Here is a 16,450-nt window from a genome sequence, read left to right on the forward strand (position 1 = left end):
GATCATGATGTCACAAGCAAAAACTGTTATCATTTATAGGAACAAATTTGCTCAAATACAACTGAACATTAGACTATGGCAGTTTGTAGACATTCAGAGAATCAGGGTCACTAGTTCACAATTTGATGTAATTACAAATTTAGGATGAATTTCTCATCAACACCTTCCATGGACTGTTACTTTTCCACACTATAATTCTGAGCTCTCAAGATTTAAACAATTTGTGCAGGCAATGCACTCTTTAATCAGCAGTAAATTAACTTCCCTTGCCAGATTATGATGCATTTAAATTTTTGTCAACATTTAATTGTACAAAATTTATGACTTCTTCTAGTAAAAATCCACTGGAGTGGTTAGCCATCAGATGTTTAGAAGGGTCCTGAGTGATGTAAGTTACAATTTATAAAATTCAGTGTATGCTGTAACCCTTGAACTCCATGAGATGCTTCTGCAACAAGTAGACACAACTCTGGGAAAGGACTAGTATTTTCTTACAGGCACTTACCTTCCATTGAATTAATGCATATCATAGACATGATTTTCATAAAGGGTACTGCAAGTTTCAAAACAATTGTTTGAGAAACCTTACTACCAATTGCATGGATATATGTATCGTTTCCTTGTATATGACAAAATCTGTTAAATTTTATAGTTATGTTCAAGGCAACCCTGTCATATATGTTAGGATTTCAGAGACTAAGCCAATAATATTGCACAGACTATAGCCCTCATATACATCTTGTGTTTTTAATATTGGAAATAAAACTTGGTTTTTCATCATAAAATTCTTTAAATAAATATTTTCATACACTGTATTTTTGTTTTGATTCACACAAAATTCTTGTGACAGCAAGAGAAATATGTTTGTAGCTAGAGTTTTCCTGCCTGGCCCACAGTCAGGAAAAATCTCTCTCACCCACCAGTCCCATGGCTGCTCAGACCGGACCAAGTAAACACAGAGACTTATATTGGTTACAAACTGTATGGCTGTGGCAGGCTTCTTGCTAACTGTTCTTACAGCTTAAATTAATCCATTTCTATAAATCTATACCTTGCCACGAGGCTCCTGGCTTACCAGCATCTTCACATGCTGTTTGTCATCATGGCAGCTGGCAGTGTCTCTGACTCAGCCTTCCACTTCCCAGAATTCTTCTCCTCCTTGTCCCGCTTATACTTCCTGCCTGACCACTGGCCAATCAGTGATTTATTTATTGACCAATCAGCAACACATTTGACATACAGACCATACCACAGCACTTCCCCTTTTCTTTTCTTTTCTTTTCTTTTCTTTTCTTTTTTTTCAAAAAGGAAGGTTTTAACCTTAACAAAGTAAAATTACATATAATTTGGGAATTTGGGCGTAGCTTCTCTTACTACTTCCTGCTGGAGGGGGGCGCTGTATCTAATGGGGACACAAAGAAAATTTTAGGATTATGGAATAGTCCATGGGGCTGTATTGTCTGAGCCAGTTGCCTTGAAACGGTTCTGGATGTTGGATCATCTGGGCCATGGTGTCATCGGAAACCTTTCAGGGGGTCTTGTCTGGTCAAACCTGATGTATCTTAGTCTGGAACAAATCCATAGCCTTTGGCTTTCTGTAGGAACAAAAGTAGAGACTATTTTCCAAAGCAACATATCCTTATATCCAAATTTTGAAGTCAAGGTACCTTTAAAATATATATTTTGGCATAACTCAACAGCTTTTACAATCAAATGTTTTTCTGCAGTTAAAAAATCCCAAAGACAACACAATCCAGATTCTCTGTGTAATATTCATCTTTATGTGGCTTATTTTTTATATTAATTTTACTGTCTCTTTAAATACTTTATTTTTTAAAACTATGTATTTGTTTCTATAACTGTATATATCACCTTTTTTTGTCTCTTTCAAGCCTATGTATATTTTACACAAATTGGTTTTTGTCTATTTCAAGCTTATGTATATTTTACACACATTGTTAACTATTACATCTGAATCTGTCTTATTGTGAATCTATTGCTTTAAACTGCAGCAGCTGTGGCTGCTGGCTCCACCCACCTCAGCTTCCCAACATGGTGGTGGTACATTCAGCGCCAGCTCTGGGAGCTATAGTGGGTCTATGCTTTTATCCAAGCAGCGTGTAGGCCAGAAACCTCTTTTTTTGTTTTGTACTAGCAAAGGCTAAATCCACCATGCAGGTTAATGTGCCACTTGCAGAGGCCTCATTCCCACCATACTGCAGATCGAGTTCACATCTGTGACTATCTAGCCATCACTTCCTGGAATTAAAGGTCTGTGTGCTTCCCAGTACTGGGATTAAAGGTGTGTGCCATCACTGCCTGGCTCTGTGTTTTCTACAAGACTGAATCAACCTCATGTAGTCCAGGGTGGTTTTGAACTCACAGACATTGAGATGAATCTCTGCCTCCCAAGTGCAAGGATTAAAGTTGTGTCACTACTGTCTGTTCTCAATGTTTAATCTAGGGGCATGGTCTGTCCTCTGATCTCAGGCTAAGTTTATTAGGGTACACAATATATCACCACATTTCTCCTATTTTGTCTAACAAAAGAAGGTGGTAACTAATATAAGAAACACATAAGTATATACAATATATATAGTCAAGAATTACATTAATAATGTCCACTGCATTAACATTTAACAGATTAAGAAAAACACTCCATTGTCTATTGTATTTTGTTAAGTCCAAAGTGTTGTTGCGAACAAACAAATTCAAAGAAATGTTGAATTAACACACAATTTAGAAAACTATTTCTATTATGGTGAAAATAACCATTTTTACATGTAAAAGGAAGTTCTTTTTCCCATCAAGTGTTAGGTTAACATTTGACAGATTAAGAAAAACACTCCATTGTCTATCGTATTTTGTTAAGTCCAAAGTGTTGTTGCAAACAAGCAAATTCAAAGAAATGTGAGAATTAACAGAAACAGCTGGCTGCCTGGACAGTCACACAAGATTCCTCTGCAATGTTAGTACATCCATCTTTGTCCTACAGGCCTGGCATATACGACAGACTTATCTGTAAAGCAGAATATTCTGAAGGACCTTCTTGCCTTATGCGGGCAAGGATTAGAAGATATTTCTTTTGTGTACAGCTTGTCTGTTTTGAAGAGCATACCATTAGCAGTTGAGGCAAGGGCATTTTCTTTTTTCTTTTTTCTATTATTATTAAGAAATTTTCTATTCATTTTACATACCTATCCCAGATTCTCTTTCTTCCCTCCTCCCTCCCCTCACCCTTCCCTTCCAACCCATCCTCCATTTTCACCTCCTTCAAGGTGAGGCTTCCCATGAGGAGTCAGCAGAGCATGGTACATTCAGTTAGGCAGATCCAAGTTTCTCTCCCTCCATCAAGGCTGTGTAAGCTATCCCACCATTGGTACTGGACTCCTTAAATCCCAATAATGTACCAGGGACAGATGCTGATCCCACTGCCAGAGGGCCCCTTTAAGCAAGTCAAGCTATACAACTGTCTTGCCTATGCAGAGGCTCTAGTCCACGTCCATGGAAGCTCGACAGCTATTAGTTCACAGTTCATGAGTTCCCACTAGTTGGGTTTGGTTGTTTCTGTACATTTCCCTATTGTGATCTTGATGTCCCTTGCTCATTGAATCCCACTTTTCTCTCTTAAACTGGACTTCCGGAGCTAGGCCTATTGCTTGGCTGTGGATCTCTGCATCTGCTTTCATCAGTTACTAGATGAAGGCTCTATGATGACAGTTACCTTATTTATCAATCTGATTCACAGGGTAGGCCAGTTCAGGCACCTTCTCCACTATTGCTAGTAGTCTAAGCTGGGGTCATCCTTGTGAAATCCTAGAATCTTCCCTAGCACCCAGTTTCTCCCCATCTCTATGATGTCTCCCTCTATCATGGTATCTCTTCTCTTGCTCTCCCACTCTGTCCTTGTTCTAGCTAGACCACCTCTTTGTCTTATGTTCTCATCCTCCATCCCCTACCCTATGTTTCCCCCTCTCCAGTTTTCTTATGGAGATCTCATCCTTTTCTCCTTCCCAGGGTGATCCATATGACCCTCTTAGGGTTCTCCTTGTTAACTTCCCTGGAGCTGTTGGTTGTAGTCTGGTTATCTTTTGATTTCCATCTAGGATCCACTTATGAGTGAGTACATACCATGCTTGTCCTTCTGAGTCTGGGTTACCTCACTCAGGATGATATTTTCTAGTTCCATCCATTTGCCTGCAAACTTCATGATGTCATTGTTCTTTACTTCAAAGCAGTACTCCATTGTATATATGTACCCCATTTTCTTAATCCATTCTTTGGTTGAGGGGCATCTAGGTTGTTTCCAGGTTCTGGCTATTATGAATAATTCTGCTAAAAACATAGTTGAGTATGTGTCCTTTTGGTATGATTGAGCATTCCTTAGGTATATGCTCAAGAGTGGTACAGCTGTGTCTTGAGGTAGATTGATTGCCAATTTTCTGGGAGAGAGACATACTGATTTCCAAAGTGGCTATACAAGTTTTAACTCCCACCAACAGTGGAGGAGTGTTCTAATCAAGGGTATTTTCTTGCCAAGTGGCTAAATTTGGCCACAAAGAAAGTAAAATTCATATTCTTGCTGAGTGGCTAACTTTTGCCACAAAGAAAGTAAACTCCATAATGAGTTTTTTCACTGCCGATCATCTTCTTTAAAGTAGCTTGGTGCTGCCAGGAGTAGACAAAGAATCTATGTTACTAAAACATCTTAAATGCCATATTCTGTAAATCTCTGAAGTGTTTGAAGATGATCTGTCTACTAGAATATATTTCTGTTTGACTTTGAAAGCATACCTACTATAAATACAGTTTGATTGTAATGGCTGGTAACTTGTATTTCTTATATCCTAATTAGTTGGTAATAATAACTTTCAAAAACTAGCAATTTGTATAACATTATTAAATTGTACTGTCTAGGTACAATACCTTCAACAAGATTAGAAATATATGTACAATATTTTCTGACAAAATCAATCTCAAATTTGTATCAATATACATAATTTTATACAATATACAAAAATCCAATGTAAATTACAATGTTCAATGCAAAGTATTTAAAAATAGTAGTTGCTTTTCAAAAGTAGTTTCAAAAATCCTCCTTTTTATATTATCATATCCAGAGTCTCTCTTTTTGTTTTCAGAATAGATTCAACAATCTACCCTTTTATCCTATTACTTCTATCTTTTTTTCAGAGTAGATCCAATCATCTTCCCTTTTATCCTATCATAACTATATCCCTTTTTTTTATTCCAGACCAAGAACCCTGAATCTAATCTCCTTTGTTTAACATTTTTCCTGTTCAATAACAATAAAAACTTGTAACCAACCATCACAAACTATGACAATTATTCATAACCCTTTGAAAGACCAAAAACCACCCACCCCACCTCTTGGGAATGTGGGTGTCTGGGGGCTGCTGTCTGCAGGCAAAGGTTTCTTTAGAGGACGCAGACGAGAATAATTTGGGGTTAATTGTCAAGTCCTGGGGGAGGTAGCTATGTTATTAGTTGTTCAGGGTCTGCACAATGCAAACATACAGGGCTTGTCTCAATTCCTGGCTAGAGTAGTCTATGAGTCTGGATCATCTCAGCTTGACAGCTTGAAATTGTTCTGAGCAGTTATTAGTTCAAAACCAATCTTTAGGTGGTGTTTGTCAGCTTGGTGGTATTATCATCATCCTGATGGAATAGTCATTGTGGGGTCCCCTTATCTTTTTGGAGATGACAAAGATCTCATTGGATCATATTATTTCTTTTCTTGGTAACTTTTTCTGGGTAGTTCTCTCTTCTTCTTTGAATGCTTATTTGTCCAAAGGTCCTTACATTCTTCAAGATAGTTGTTTCTATTTTCCTGGAATGACAAAAAGCAAAATCCTTTCCCAACACTAACTTTGGGGACTCTCCAAATCTAATCTTTATCAATTTTGATTTATAGTTTCTCCTTAAATTTCAGTTTTGTTTTCTAAAGCTGTTCTATCATCCAGTGCAGTCTATTTTTTTACAATAGGCACTGGGTTCTGTAATTGCTCTGGGAAGGAGTTTCCTCCACCATAACAGGAAAGGTCTGAATGGAATTTGACCTGGGGGCCTTTGAGAGGTTAATAAATAAAGTGCTGAGTGGCCAGTAGTCAGACAGGAAGTATAGGCAGGACAAAGAGAGACAAGAATTCTGGGAAGTGGAAGGCTGAGTGAGGAGACACCACCAACCACCACCATGAGAAGCAACAGGAAAAGATACCAGTAAGCCACGAGTCACATTGCAAGGTATAGATCTATAGAAATGGGTTAATTTAAGATGTAAGAACTAGATAGGAAGAAGCCTGCCATGGCCATACAGTTTATAAGTAATATGAGTCTCTTTGTGTTTATTTGGGTCTGAGTGGCTGCAGGCTGAAGGAGATTGGAGATAACTCCAGCTACATGTGGTCATCACAGTAAGATTCTCTTTGTATATCAGCATAATCATCTTCTCCAAGAAGTTGATCTTGGGTGATTTCAAGACCTCTAGCCCTACTCTATTGTTTAAAGGTTTTAGCCTCATCCTTCCAGAAAGTCCTCCATTATAATTGGGGACTTGCTTCTAAGAATGCTTTATTCAAATCTCTTCAGTCTTGAGGGATAATTCTATTACAAGTTGACCCAGAGATTACCATTTGCTTCAGGAAAGATGAGTGGATGCCATATGAGATTATTGCTTCTTTGAATCTCCTCAAATCTAATATTTGCACAGGAGTCTAGTCAGTTCTTACATAGCCTTGAGGATATCTATCACTGGGTAGTTCCCATAATCTTACTCTATAGATTAAGGTTGGCTGATTGAAAGCCTTAGGCTGTTTCTCTGTAACTGTGTAATGCAATGTTGAGATTGCTTCCCCTTTAAATCCTTCTGTCTGGATATGAATATCTCTATGATCTGTTTTAACAATTTTTTCTAAAACTTTTATTTTGGCACTCAAATTTTAAAACTTTTTAATGAAAAAACAAAAATGATCAAACAAATAATTTTTATGAATGACAATACAACCATTCCATCAACATTTATTATCCTCTCATTTAATTTTTCCTTTTTTGACTAATGTATTATCAAACAGAGACCAAAGACCTCCATTTTTAAAAAGGTTTCCATTTTTTTAATGTGGAAAAACTAATTTTTCTATTTCTAATTTCTCCTATTAAGAAATCTTAATTCAATGACCAAATCTGACAGTTCAGATGATGGTGGGGCAGTAGCCGGAGGAGGGGTCCAGAGAAAACCAAAACCCACAGGAAGAGGAAAGAAGTGAAAGATCCAGCTGTCAGCATGGGGAAGTGTGTGAAAAAGTGGCCAACTCCAGCTCCCCAAAACCTACGGAGTTTGCTTTATTGGAGCTGCAACAAAAACTTAGCCAGCAGGCTAGGGACACCCTCCCAGATGGGGTAGAGATTCCATCCTTGTGCAGCTCAGGCCTGAGCTGGAGACTGCAAGGCCATAGACAAGTGGCTTTTTCAAGAATTTGTGCACCACAAGTTGGATGCCAGATGTTGTTAGAATTTTAAATGATCTTATTAGTAAAAAACCCTGACAAATATTGGAGTGAAAGCTGAATGATTACAGAAGCAGAGCAAACCACAGTTACCACCTCTTACCTTACGTCAGCCTGAAAGATCTCATCCAATGGCCCTGTAGTCAAATGAGCCTCTTCAGCCAAAAAGACTTCTAGCCGAAGGGACACTTTTAGCAGAAAATACTTTAGTTCATATTTTCTTACACCTTACATACCTTCTCTTCCCCGTCATCACTTCCTGGAATTAAAGGCATGTGTGCTTATCAGTACTGGGATTGAAGGTGTGTGCCATCACTGCCTGGCTCTGTTATCTCTCCTAGACTGAGTCATCTCATGTAGTTCAGGGTGGTTTTGAACTCACAGAGATCCAGACAGATCTCTGCCTCCCCAGTGCTAGGATTAAAGGTGTGTGGCACCACTGTCTGGTCTCTATGTTTAATCTAATGGCTTGTTCTGTCCTCAGAACTTCAGGCTAAGTTTATTAGAGTTCACAATAAATCACCACAGAATGAGGTAACACAGGCACAGAGAAATACGGTATGTACTCACTTATAAGTGGATATTAACTAAAAAGTAAAGGCTAAAAATGGTATGATCCGATCCTGCCCTGGACCTCCCATGTGGACAAGAGGTGAGTGCCTGGGATCATACCCTGAGAGGCTTGCCCCTAGGTCCCATCCCTGGGCACCAGCCATTCCAGGAAAGACCTGCCCAACTTGGGCCCAGGTTCTGGCCATCGGGCAGGATCCTGCGATCCCCAATGGGAAGATTTCTCTTCTTCAAGACCCCTGGCAACCCCTGCAATCTCCATGCCCTGCCCCTATGCCCATCTGCCTGAGACCCCAGCCACTTCCTGAGACGTAGAGACCAGCCCTCAGCTCCCATTCCACCCTGGAGCTCCCATTTGTACAAGAGAGCTTCAATTTTGACCAGAGAGAGGCTTCCTGAATCTGTCAGCTCTGTCTGGACCCAAGAGTGCTGATAAGACCCAGAACAAATCCACAAGGAGATGGGCAGACATCAAGGCAGAAGTACATACAACAAAATAAAGAGCAATACAGCATCACCAGAACCTAGCCCTCTTCTAACAGGTAGACCTGAACATCACAAAATGGAAGAAGCAGAAGAAAGCAACCTTATGAATAACATCAAGAAGGGACTAGAGCTTTATATAGAAGAAATCAAAAATAAAATTGAGGTAAAGACAAACAAAAAATGGCAAGAATGCTATAAAAAACTGGAGGAAAGGACAAATAAAGCAGAAGAAAACAATAAATCCCTGAAAGAAAACAATGAAAAAGCAATGAAACAGATGAAGGAAACAGTCCAAGACCTGAAAAGGGAAATAGAAAAAATGAAGAAGACACAAACAGAGGGAATGCTGGAAATAGAAAATCTGAGTAAATGAATGGGAACTTGAGATGCAAATATAACCAAAAGAATGCAAGAGATGGAAGAGAGGATCTCTGGCATTGAAGATACGGTAGAAGAAATAGATTCATCAGTCAAAGAAAACACTAAAGTCAACAAAGTCATGACCCAAAATGTCCAAGAAATTTGGGACACCATGAAAAGACCAAACCTATGAATAATAAGGATAGAGGAAGGAGAAGAATACCAACTCAAAGGCACAGAAAAAATATATTCAACAAGATCATAGAAGAAAACTTTCCCAACTTAAAGAAGGAAATGCCTATGAAGATACAAGAAGCCTATAGAACACCAAACAGACTAGACCCCTAAAAAAAGTCCAGTTGTCACATAATAATTAAACAACTGAATGTACAGAATAAAGAAAGAATATTAAAAGCAGCAAAGGAAAAAGGCCAAGTGACTTATAAAGGCAAACCCATGAGAATAACACCCAATTTCTCAATGGAGACTTTGAAAGCCAGAAGGACCTGGGCACATGTAATGCAGACACTAAGAGACCATGGATGTCACCCTAGACTAATATACCCAGCAAAACTTTCAATCATCATAGACAGAGTGAAAAAGACATTCCAAGACAAAGCCAGATTTAAACAATACTTATCCACAACCCAGCCCTACAGAAAGCAATAGAAGGAAAATTCCAACCTAAGGAAGTCAGATACACCCATGAAAACACAGACAATACATAATGCCAAAGCAGTAAACACCAAAGAAGAGAAGTACCCACACACTGCCATCAAAAAATAACAGGAATGAACAATCACGGATAATCAATATCCCTTAATATCAATGGACTTAATTCACCTATAAAAAGACACAGACTTACAGAATGGATATGAAAGCAGGACCCATCTTTCTGCTGCATACAAGAAACACACCTTAAATTCAAAGATAGACACTATCTAAGAATAAAAGGCTGGGAAAAGACTTTCCAATCAAATGATCTTAAGAAGCAAGCTGGTGTAGCCATCCTGATATCCAGTAAAACAGACTTCAAACTAAAATCAATCAAAAGAGATCAAGAAGGACATTACATACTCAGCACAGGAAAGATCCACCAAGATGAAGTTTCAATTCTGAACATTTATGCCCCAAACACAAGGGCACCCACATATGTAAAACAAACATTACTAAAACTTAAACTACATATAAAACCCCACACATTAATAGTGGGAGACCTCAAAACCCCACTTTCACCACTGGACAGATCTCCCAAATTGAAACTTAACAGAGAAATAAAGGACTTAACTGATGACTCAAATGGACTTAATTGATATCTACAGAACATTCCATCCTAACAAAAAATAATATACCTTCTTCTCAGCACCCCATGGAACCCTCTCTAAAATCGACCACATATTTGGCCACAAAGCAAATCTCAACAGATACAAAAAAATTGGAATAATCTCCTGCGTTCCATCATACCACCATGGTTTAAAGTAAAATTTCAACAATATCAAAAACTACAGAAAACCTACAATCTCATGGAAACTGAATAATGCTCAATTGAATCACCAATGGGTTAAGGAAGAAATAAAGAAAGAAATTAAAGTCTTCCTAGAGATCAATGAAAATGAAGACACCACATACCCAAACTTAAGGGACATTATGAGAGCAGTGCTAAAAGGAAAATTCATAGCACCAAATGCCCGCATAAAGAAGTTGGAGAAATCTCACACTAGTGACTTAACAGCACATCTGAAAACTCTAGAAGAAGAAAAAGTAGAGTCTCCCAGGAAGAATAGACGCCAGGAAATTATCAAAGTGAGAGCTGAAATCAATAAAATAAAAACGAAGAGAACAATAAAAAAAATTAATGAAACTAAGAGTTGGTTCTTTGAGAAAATCAACAAGATAGACAAGACCTTATCCAAACTAACCAAAAGACAGAGAAAGAGAGAGCATCCAAATCAACAAAATCAGAAATGAAAATGGGGACATAACAACAGACATTGAGGAAACCCAGAGAATCATCAGATCATACTTCAAAAACCTCTATTCCACGAAACTGGAAAATCTAAAAGAAATGGATAATTTTCTGGATAGGTACCACATACCTAAGTTAAATCAAGACAAGATAAAATATTTAAATATTCCAATAACCCCTAAGGAAATAGAAATGGTCATTAAAAGTCTCCCAACCAAAAAAAGCCCAGGGCCAGAAGGTTTCATCACAGAATTCTCCCAGATCTTTAAAGAAGAGTTAACCAATACTCTTTAAATTGTTCCACACAATATAAACAGAAGGAACATTACCAAACTCCTGCTACGAGGCTACAATTACCCTGATTCCTAAACCAAACTAGGATGCAACAAAGAAAGAGAACTACAGACCAATCTCCCTCATGAACATTGATGCAAAAATACTCAATAAAATACTGGCAAACAGACTCCAAGAACACATCAAAACAATTATCCACTATGACCAAGTAGGCTTCATCCCAGGGATGCAAGGGTGGTTCAACATACAAAACTCTGTCAATGTAATACACTACATAAACAAACTCAAAGAAAAAAACCACGTGATTCTCTCACTAGATGCAGAATAGGAATTTGACAAAAATCCAACACTCCTTCATAATAAAGGTCTTGGAGTGATCAGGAATACAGGGAACATAACTAAACAAAATAAAGGCAATTTACAGCAAGCCAACAGCCAACATCAAATTAAATGGAGAGAAACTCAAAGCGATTCCACTAAAATCAGGAATGAGGCAAGGCTGTCCTCTCTCCCCATGACTATTCAATATACTATTTGAAGTTCTAGCCACAGCAATAAGACAACATAAGGAGATTAAGGGGATATAAATTGGAAAGGAAGAAGTCAGGTTTTCCCTATTTGCAGATGGCATGATAGTATACTTAAAAGACCCCAACGATTCCACCAAGGAACTGATACAGCTTATAAACACCTTCAGCAACATAGCAGGATACAAGATCAACTCAAAAAAATCAGTAGCCCTCCTACATACAATTGACAAACAGGCTGAGAAGGAAATGAGAGATACATCACCCATTACAATAGCTACAAATGATATAAAATACCTTGGGGTAACACTAACCAAACAAGTGAAGGACCTATATGACAAGAACATTAAGTCCCTGAAAAAAGAATTTGAAGAAGATGTCAGAAAATGGAAAGATCTCCCATGCTCATGGATAGGCAGGATTAACATAATAAAAATGGCAATTTTACCAAAAGCAATCTACAGATTCAATGCAATCCCCATCAAAATATCAACACAATTCTTCACAGACCTGGAAAGAATAATATTCAACTTCATATGGAAAAAGAAAAAACCCAGGATAGCCAGAAGAATCCTGTACAATAAAACAACATCTGGAGGCATCATGATCCCTGACTTCAAGCCCTACTGTAGAGCTACAGTAATAAAAACAGCTTGTGTACTGACATAAAAACCAACATGTGGCTGGGCGGTGGTGGCTTACGCCTTTAATCCCAATACTCTGGAGGCAGAGGCAGGAGGATCTCTGTGAGTTCGAGGCCAGCCTGGTCTACAGAGCAAGCGCCAGGAAAGGCGCAAAGCTACACAGAGAAACCCTGTCTCAAAAAAATACAAAAAACAAAAAAACATGTGGAACAATGAAATCAAATTGAAGACCCTGACATTTATTTGCACACCTATGAACATATGATTTTTGAAAAAGAAGCTAAAAGTGTACAATGGAAAAAAGAAAGCATCTTCAACAAATGGTGCTGCCATAACTGGGTATCAACATATAGAAGGCTGCTGGCATAACTGGATATCAACGTTTAGAAGGCTGCAAATAGATCCATATCTGTCACCATGAACAAAACTTAAGTCCAAGTGGATCAAAGACCTCACTCAACATAAATCAATCTACTCTGAACCTGATGGAAGAGAAAATAGAAAGTAGTCTTGAACGCATTGGTATAGGAGATCACTTCTAAAATATAACACCAGTAGCACAGGCATGGAGAGAAACAACCAATTAATGTGACCTCTTGAAACTGTGAAGCTTTTGTAGAGCAAAGGATATGGTCAACAAGGCAAAGCGACAGACTCAGACCCAAGTAAACAAACAGAGGCTTATATTAATTAAAACGGCTTGGCCAATAGCTCAGGTCTACCACTGACTAGCTGATACACTTAACCTCAGCCCGTTTTCATTAACCTGTAGGATGCTAAGTGTTTTGTGCCTTTACCTGTGGGCTATTACACGCTGCTCCCTGGACGGTGGGCTGGCATCTCCTGACTCAGCCTTCCTCTTCCCGGAATTCCCCTTGTATACTTATTCTGCCTATACTTTCTGCCTGCTCCTACCCAATCAGTGTTTTATTAAACCAAAGACCTCAACATAAATCAATCTACTCTGAACCTGATAGAAGAGAAAGTAGGAAGTAGTCTTGAACACATTGACATAGGAGATCACTTCCTAAATATAATATCAGTAGCACAGACACTGAGAGAAACAATCAATCATTGGGACCTCTTGAAACTGAGAAGCTTTTGTAGAGAAAGGATATGGTCAACAGGGCAAAGCGACAGCCTAGAGAATGGGAAAAGGTCTTCACCAAACCCCACATCTGACAGAGGGCTGATATCCAGAATATATAAAGAACTCAAGAAATTAGATATCAAAATGCCCAACAGTCCAATTAAGAAATGGGCTATAGAACTAAACAGAGGATTCTCAACAGAGGAAGCTCAAATGGTTGAAAGACATTTAAGGAATTTCTCAACATCCCTAATTATCAGGGAAATGCAAATAAAAATGACTCTGAGATACCACCTTATACCTGTCAGAATGGCTAAGATCAAAAACATTGAAGACACTTTATGCTGGAGAAGATGTGGAGCTGGGGGAACTCAACTCCACTGCTGACGGGAATGCAAGCTTGTACAACCACTTTGGAAGTCAATATGGTGCTTTCATAGAAAATTGGGAATCAATCTCCCCAAGACCCAGCTATACCACTCTTGGGCATATATTCAAGGAATGCTCAATCATACCACAAGGGCACTTGCTCAACTATGTTCATATCAGCATTGTTTGTAATAGCCAGAACCTGGAAACAACCTAAATGCCCTTCAACTGAAGAATGGATAAATAAAATGTGGTACATATACACAATGGAGTACTACTCAGCAGAGAAAAACAAGGACATCATGAGGTTTGCAGGCAAATGGATGGATCTAGAAAAAAATCATCCTGAATGAGGTAACCCAGACTTAGAAATACAAATATGGTATGCACTCACTCATAGGTGGATACTAGATGCAAAACAAAGATGACTAGACTGCTACTCACAACTCCAGGGAGGCTACCTAGAATACAGGACCCCAAGGAAGACACAGGGATCTCCCAATGACAGAGAAATGGATGACATCTACATAAACAACCTGGATGTGAGTGGGGGCAATGAAGGGCAAATGTCAAGGCAAAGAGAGCTTAGGGGAGCAGGATATCCCAGCTGGATCAAGAACAGAAAGGGAGATCAAGGAATAAGAGGCTATGATAAATGAAGACCACATGAGAATAGGAAAAAGCAAATTGCTAGAGAGGTCCACAGAAATCCACAAAGATACCTCCACAATAGAATACTGGCAATGGCCAAGAGACAGTCCAAACTGACCTACTCTGGTGATAGGATGGCCAAACACCCTAATTGTCATGCTAGAAACCTCATCCAATGACTGAGGGAACCAGATGTAGAGATCCATGGCCAGGCCCCAGGTGGAGCTCCAGCAGTCAAACTGGCAAGAAAGAGGAGGGTTTGTTTGAGTGAGAAAATTCTTGAGTCCAAATTGGAAAAAGCACAGGGACAAATAGCCAAATGAATGGAAACACATGCACTATGAATCAATAATTGAGGAGCCCCCAACTGGATCAGGCCCTCTGCCCTCTGGATAAGTGAGACAGTTGATTAGCTTGATCTGTTTGGGAGGCATCCAGGCAATGGGACCAGAACCTGTCCTCAGTGCATGAGCTGGCTCTTTGGAACCTGGGGCTTGTACAGGGACACTTGGCTCAGCCTGGGAGGAGGGGACTGGACCTGCCTAGACTGAATCTACCAGGCTGAACTCAATCCCCATAGGAGTCTTTGCCCTGGAGGAGAGAGGAATGGGGGGTGGGCTGAGGGGAAAGCGGAGGTCAGGAGGGGGGAGAACAAGGAAATCCATGGCTGATATGTAAAATTAAATTATAAAATAAAATAAAAATTTTAAAAAAAAAGAAAAGAAAAAAAAATGGTATGATCCACATACCCTGAAAAGCTTGGTAAAAAGGAGAGCTCAAGAGAGGATGTTGTGTTCTCACTAGAAAGGGGGAAAAGAAGAGAAATTTGTGTGTAGAGTGAGATCAGGTGGGGATGGGAACATGAGGGATCAGGTGAGGCAGGTGGAGGGGGGGATAATATTGACAGAGATGACTGGAAATGGGTCATTAATGGTCAGGTATAACCCTTTAACAAGGGAAACTCCCAAGATCCAAGCTAAGATGGCTAGTAAAAGATGATGGGTATCCTGAATTGTACAGTTCCTGTGACCAGGCATGGCTTCCACTGGAGGGTGTGACACTAACTGAGCCTCATAACTTTTGACCTACATTCTGCCCTGCCTATGGTATTTGCTGGGGTAAGGGTGGTGGAGAGATTATGGGAGTGGCCAACCAATGATCTGTCCAGTCTGAAACCCAGGCCACAAGAGTAAGCCCACCTTGACACTGCCTGTGTCATCTGATCCAGAACCTGGATGGCCCAGAGACCTATTATAGAACCAAACATATTTGGAGAAAAAAAGTCAATATAATGATTCCTATTGATATTTTGATATACTCATAAATTGGTACCTCAACCAATTGTCATTAGAAAGATTTCATCCAGCAACTGAAGAAAAGAGATGCAGAGACCCAAAACCAAACATTGTGTAGAACTTGGGGAATCCTGCTGAAGAGAGGGAGGAAAGATTATAGGAGCCAGAGTTGTCAAGGTTATCACAAGAAAACCCACAATGTCAACTAATCTGGGCTCACAGGAGCTCACACAGTCTGAACTGACAATCCAGGAGCCTGGATGGAACTGACTTAGGCCCTTTGCATACATAGATGTTGCAGTTGTATAGCTTTGTTGTTTTGTGGGAGTCCTAACAATGTGAGCAGGGGTTGTTTCTAATTTTTGGGGGGGGGGATTTTGGACCCTATTCCTCATGCTGTGTCACCTTGCCCAGCCTTAATACAAGCCAAGATGCTTAGTCTTACTGTAACTTGATATACCATTTTTTTGATGTCCATGAGAAGCCTCTCCTTTTCTGAATATAAATGAAGGAGTGGATGGGGGCACATAGGGGAGTATGAGGGGAGGAAGAGGAAACTGAATTCCACATGAAAAATAAATATATTTTTAAAAATTATTGTTCACCAATGGAATGTCAATGGGTATATTAACCACACTTTAAGGTAGGCCCTATGCCCATGAGTAGTTTGCCAGC

This window comes from Peromyscus eremicus, chromosome 1 (assembly GCF_949786415.1).
Source record: "Peromyscus eremicus chromosome 1, PerEre_H2_v1, whole genome shotgun sequence".
Classification (NCBI taxonomy): domain Eukaryota; kingdom Metazoa; phylum Chordata; class Mammalia; order Rodentia; family Cricetidae; genus Peromyscus; species Peromyscus eremicus.